Consider the following 6,270-nt stretch of genomic DNA (forward strand, 5'->3'; position numbering starts at 1 on the left):
CATCATCCTTGATCATCAAATCCTGGATTGGGACTTAAATACAGAGTGACTGGCTCAGAGGCAGAGACATTACCACTTCACCACTCAACCTACATCAGTGACTGCAGTTCAAAGAAATACTTAACTGGCTGTAAGGTGCAGCAGATAATGTACTACATAAACACAAGTCTTTCTTTTTCTCTGACTGATAGCGTTCCTGAGAAGTGACTTGGATGGTTTTTCCATGTTACATGTGCTGAAAGCTGATCTTGGAAGATTAGCTTTCAATGTTAGATGGTTGGGTTAGCTGGATTCATGGACCCCCTGCTGCAGATTAGAATCTGTTAAATACTCTGGGGGAACCGTGAGTGCTTTCTAACCCCATATCGACACTGTCCCCGAGGTTAAATTCTAAACCATCGAACCCAGAGTGAAGATATTCCCGGAAATTTTTGAGGGGGGTTGGTGGTTGGTGAAGAAGGAGGGGAGAGTTGGCAGATCGCACCCTGAAACAGAAAATGTTTCATAGCTAAATGAAAGTTATATGTGACTGTGCCTGAAACATTCACGTTGTGCAACAGCACTGGAGAGAGTATCATTGAAAAATAAATCTACCCAGCAGTGCGCTGACTTTGTGAAAAGTCTAAGCCACTGGAACATGAAAAATGTCCATGTGGAGAGAGTGAGTTACAGCAATTGCTTTGCAGCTTTGACAGGGACATAACTCAGTTATTAAGAATGACTTATTATCTTTGAACGCCAAGAGTATAACAACAGCAGGAGCATTGCAAGTGAGATTTATGATTAAAGGCAGATTGATTTGGAGCCCTTTTAAACATTACTGAGATACATCAATATACACCATTAATTTTTACTCCTGTTTCCTCTGTGAGCTACAACTGCCCAGGGGCCATTATGTTTGTACAATGGATTATGCAACTGTGACCAGGCTATGTCATAATGCAAGTCAATTACCATTAGGCAATCCACTTCCTAAGGCAATAAGTTCATCTGTTTCTAGTTTTTACAAAATTATGATGGGACCTCATAATATAATGTTTTCTTTATAGAAAAAGTAACCATCTTACAACTATATGACTGATGCCCCATCTAGCATCAATGATATCACCTCATATCATCAAAGATCCACAATTATGCCCAGGCCTGTGAAGAGCCAGGCACTACTTGGATTGGTGCCTTGCGACGCCAATAGGAAACAGAGCAAACAATTACATTTCAAATTTTACCATTAAAGATGAAACAAATGTAAATAAAAACATGCAAATTAGGTGTAGGAGTTGGCCACTCAGCCCTCTCAAACCTGCTACCCCATTCAGTAAAATCGCAGCTGCTCTCATACTCCCATTCCCGCCTACAAGAGATAACCTGTCACTCACTTGTTTGTTGAGCATCTATGTAAAAGTGGGTACTGCAGATGCTGGAGATCAGAGTCTAGGCTACAGTGGGGCTGGAAAAGCACAGCAGGTCAGGCAGCATCCGAGGAGCAGGAAAATCGACATCTCGGGCAAAAGCCCTTCATCAGGAATGAAGGCAGAAAGCCTCCGGGGTGGAGGGATAAATGGGGTTGGGATGGGAGGGGGGGGGGGGTGGTGCTGGGGAGAAGGTAGCCAAGAGTACAATAGGTGGATGGAGGTGGTGATGAAGGTGATATGTCAGAGGGGAGGGTGGAGCAGATAGGTGGGAAGGAAGATTGGCAGGTGGGACAGGTGATGAGGATGGTGCTGAGCTGGAAGGTTGGAACTGGGGTAAGATGGGGGGAGGGGAAATGAGAAAACTGGTGAAGTCCACATTGATGCCCTGGGGTTGAAGTGTTCCGAGGCGGAAGATGAGGCGTTCTTCCTCCAGGAGTCCGATGGTGAGGGAGTGGCAGTGGAGGAGGCCCAGGACCTGCATATCCTTGGCAGAGTGGGAGGGGGAGTTGAAATGTTGGGCCACGGGGCAGTGGGGTTGATTGTTGCGGGTGTCCCAGAGATGTTCCCTAAAGCGCTTTGCGAGAAGGCATCCAGTCTCCCCAAAGTAAAGGAGACCGCATCGGGAACAACAGATACAATAAATTACATTGGTGGATGTGTAGGTGAAACTTTGATGGATGTGGAAGGCTCCTTTGGGTCCTTGGATGGAGGTGAGGGGGGAGGTGTGGGCACAGGTTTTGCAATTTCTGCGGTGACAGGGGAAGGTGCCAGGAGGGGAGGGTGGGTCTTTGCGGAAAGCGGAAAGAGGTGGGGAGGGAAATATATCCCTGGTGGTGGGGTCCGTTTGGATGTGGCGGAAATGTTGGCGTGGGACGTGGATGAGATGCGTTGGAGGGCATCTTTAACCATGTGGGAAGGGAAATTGCAGTCTTTAAAGAAGGAGGCCATCTGGTGTGTTCTGTGGTGGAACTAGTCCTCCTGGGAGCAGATGTGGCTGAGGCAGAGGAATTGGGAATACGGGATGGCATTTTTGCAGGAGGTAGGGTGGGAGGAGATGTAATCCAGGTAGATATGGGAATCGGTGGGTTTGTAAAAAATGTCAGTGTCAAGATGGTCGTCATTGATGGAGATGGAGAGGTCCAGGAAGGGGAGGGAGGTGTCAGAGATGTTCCAGGTGAATTTATGGTCAAGGTGGAATGTATAGGTGAAGCTGATGAACTGCTCAACCTCCTCACGGGAGCACGAGGTGGCGCCGATGCAGTCATCAATGTAGTGGAGTAAGGTGAAGAGTGATGCTGGTGTAACGACGGAAGATGGACTGTTTTATGTAGTTGACAAAGAGACAGGCATAGCTGGGGCTCATGCGGATACCTCGTCTTCCTCGTCTGGAGGAAGTGGGAGAATTCGAAGGAGAAATTGTTAAGAGTGAGGACCAGTTCAGCCAAACGAATGAGAGTGTCAGTGGAAGGGTACTGTTGGGGACGTCGGGAGAGGAAGAAACGGAGGGCTTGAAGGCCCTGGTCATGGCGGATGGAGGTGTAGAGGGATTGGATGTGCAATTGAGGATCTATGTCTGCCTTAAGATTCAAGGACACTGCTTCTATTGTCTTTTGAGCAAGAGATTTCTAAAGAATCACAACCCCTGAAGAAAAAATTCTCCTGATCTTGATCTTAAATGAGTAACTCTATTTTCAAAACAGTAACCCCCAATTCTTGATTCTCCCACAAGAAGGGGACCTATTATACAGACCTATCAATATCCCTCAGGATATTATGTTTCCAGAGCCATAATGTCTTGCCTCTGAATCAGAAGATGGTTGGTCCAAGTCTCAGTCCAGAATCTTGAGCTTAAAATCTGACATCAGGGTGCGGTACTGAGGGAGTGCTGAACTGTCAGGTCTTTCAGGTACAATGTTAAACCACCTGCCCCTTCAGGTAGTTGAAAAATATCAATGCATCTAATTCAGAGAAGTGCAGGGAGCTCTTACTGATGTCCTGATCTTTCTTTATTGCTCAATAGTATCTAAGGAAATGGTTATTAACATGTTATTGCTTGTGAGATCATTCTGTGTGAAAATTAGCCACTTCACTTCCTAATGGTGATGACTCTTTGAAAATATTTCGTTGGTGGCAGTAAAGTGTTTTGGGATGTCCTGAGATTGCGAAAGGTGCTATATAAATGTAGGTGTTTGTTTTTATTTTGGAATGCTCAGACATCCTGTGACGGAACAGGTCACATGACTCCCTTCATTCCTCTACTTTACCTTTAACTGACGACACAGCCCTGAAACATTGAACTTATTGCAAAAGTTCTGTATCTTACGAGCTTTTACTCCACAAACACCTGATGAAGGAGCAGGGCTCCGAAAGCTAGTGCTTCCAAATAAACCTGTTGGACTATAGCCTGGTATTGTGTGATTTTTAACTTTGTACACTTTAGTCCAATACCGGCACCTACAAATCGTCACACTTGTAACACTCCATTAAATCAGTCGCTATGAATCTGCACACAGGCTAAAGCTGGTTGTGCATTGCCCAGGGGCACCATCTCCTGGTCACTCAATGTATTGTAACATTGACCAGATGCAACAATTAATGAGACACCTCTTTTTATAATTAATTCAGGAGATGTGGTGTCACTGGCTAGGTCAACAGCTGGTGTCCAGACCAAATTGCTTCTTGAACTGAGTTGCGCTGAACCATCTCAGAAGGAAATTGAGAGGAAGTTAACCTCACTGCTGTATTTATGACTAGACAAGATTTTCATTCTAGATTTATTTTAATTGGATTTGGCCATCTGGTGTGGTGAGATTCAGAAGAAGAGTCATAGTCGACTCAAAATGTTAACTCTGTTTCTCTTTCCACTGACGATTCCAGTCCTGCTGAGTTTCTCCTGCATTTTCTGTGTTTGTTAACTGCCTCCCGAACCTCAGACAAAGATTCCTACTTCTAGGTTCTGCAGCTAGAGAAACAGCCTCTGAGCATCTCACTTGACAACCTCCCCTCATTGCTTCTTATTCTTCAATGAGATCACTTCTCATTATCCAACCCTGGCAGCACGGTGACTCAGTGGTTAGCACTGCTGTCTCACGGGTTCAATTCCAATCTCTGGCAACTGTCTGTGGGGAGTTTGCACATTGTCCCCGTGTCTGTGTGAGTTTCCTCTGGATGCTTTGGTTTCCTCCCACAGTCCAAAGATGTGCAGGTCAGGTGGATTGGGTGTGGGTAATGTAGGGTAGGGATGTGGGTCTTGGTGAGATGCTGTTTGGAGGGTTGGTGTCGACTTGATGGGCCAATTGGGCGAAAGTGAGGACTGCAGATGCTGGAGACCAGAGTCAAGATTAGAGTGGTGCTGGAAAAGCACAGCAGGTTAGGCAGCATCCGAGGAGCAGGAAAATCGACATTTTGGGCAAAAGTCCTTCATCAGGAATGAGGCTGGGAGCCTCGGGAGTGGAAAGATAAATGGGAGGAGGGTGGGGCTGGGGGGAAGGTAGTTGAGAGTGCAGTAGGTGGATGAAGGTGCGGATAAAGGTGATAGGTTGGAGAGGAGAAAGTGAGGTCTGCAGATGCTGGAGATCAGAGCTGGAAATGTGTTGCTGGAAAAGCGCAGCAGGTCAGACAGCATCCAGGGAACAGGAGAATCGACGTTTCGGGCATAAGCCCTTCTTCAGGAATGAGGAAAGTTGGTCCAGCAGGCTAAGATAAAAGGTGGGGAGGAGGGACTTGGGGGAGGGGCGTCGGAAATGTGATAGGTGGAAAGAGGTCAAGGTGAGGGTGATAGATCAGACTGGGGTGGGGGCGGAGAGGTCGGGAAGAAGATTGCAGGTTAGGAAGGCGGTGCTGAATTCGATGGATTTGACTGAGACAGGGTGGGGGGAGGGGAAATGAGGAAACTGGTGAAGTTCACATTGATGCCATGGGGTTGAAGGGTCCTGAGGCAGAAGATGAGGCGTTCTTCCTCCAGGCGTCGGGTGGTAAGGGACTGGTGATGGAGGAGGCCCAGGATCTGCATGTCCTTGGCAGAGTGGGAGGGTGAGTTGAAGTGTTCAGCCATGGGGCAGTGAGGTTGGTTGGTGTAGGTATCCTGGAGATATTCTCTGAAGTGCTCTGCGAATAGGCATCCAGTCTCCCCAATGTAGAGGAGACTGCATCGGGAGCAACGGATACAATAAATGACATTTGTGGAAGTGCAGGTAAAACTTTGATGGATGTGGAAGGCTCCTTTGGGGCCTTGGATGGAGGTGAGGGGGGAGGTGTGGGTGCAGGTTTTGCAATTTCTGTGGTGGCAGGGGAAGGTGCCTGGAAGGGACGGTGGGTTGTTAGAGGGCGTGGACCCCAAAAGAGCCTTCCACATTCATCAGAGTTTTATCTGCATTCCGCCAATGTCATTTACTGTATCTGTTTCTCCCGATGCGGTCTCCTCCACTGTGGGGAGATCGGATGCCTACTCGCAGAGCACTTCAGAGAACATCTCCGGGACACCCGCACCAATCAACCCCACTGCCCCATGGCTGAACATTTCAACTCCCCCCTCCTTCCCACCCCAACTCTGCCAAGGACATGCAGGTCCTGGGCCTCCTCCATAGCTACTCCCTCACCACCCGACACCTGGAAGAAGAACGCTTCACCTTCCACCTCGGGACCCTTCAACCTCATGGCATCAATGTGGACTTCACCAGTTTCCCATTTCCCCTCCCCTACCTTACCCCAGTTCCAATCTTCCAGCTCAGCACCATCCTCATGACCTGTTCCACCTGTCAATCTTCCTTCCCACCTATCCGCTCCACTTTCCTCTCCAACCTATCACCATTACCCCCACCTCCATCCACCTATTACACTCTCAGCCACCTTCCCCCAG

This window comes from Chiloscyllium plagiosum, chromosome 9, assembly GCF_004010195.1.
Source record: "Chiloscyllium plagiosum isolate BGI_BamShark_2017 chromosome 9, ASM401019v2, whole genome shotgun sequence".
In the NCBI taxonomy this organism is placed as follows: domain Eukaryota; kingdom Metazoa; phylum Chordata; class Chondrichthyes; order Orectolobiformes; family Hemiscylliidae; genus Chiloscyllium; species Chiloscyllium plagiosum.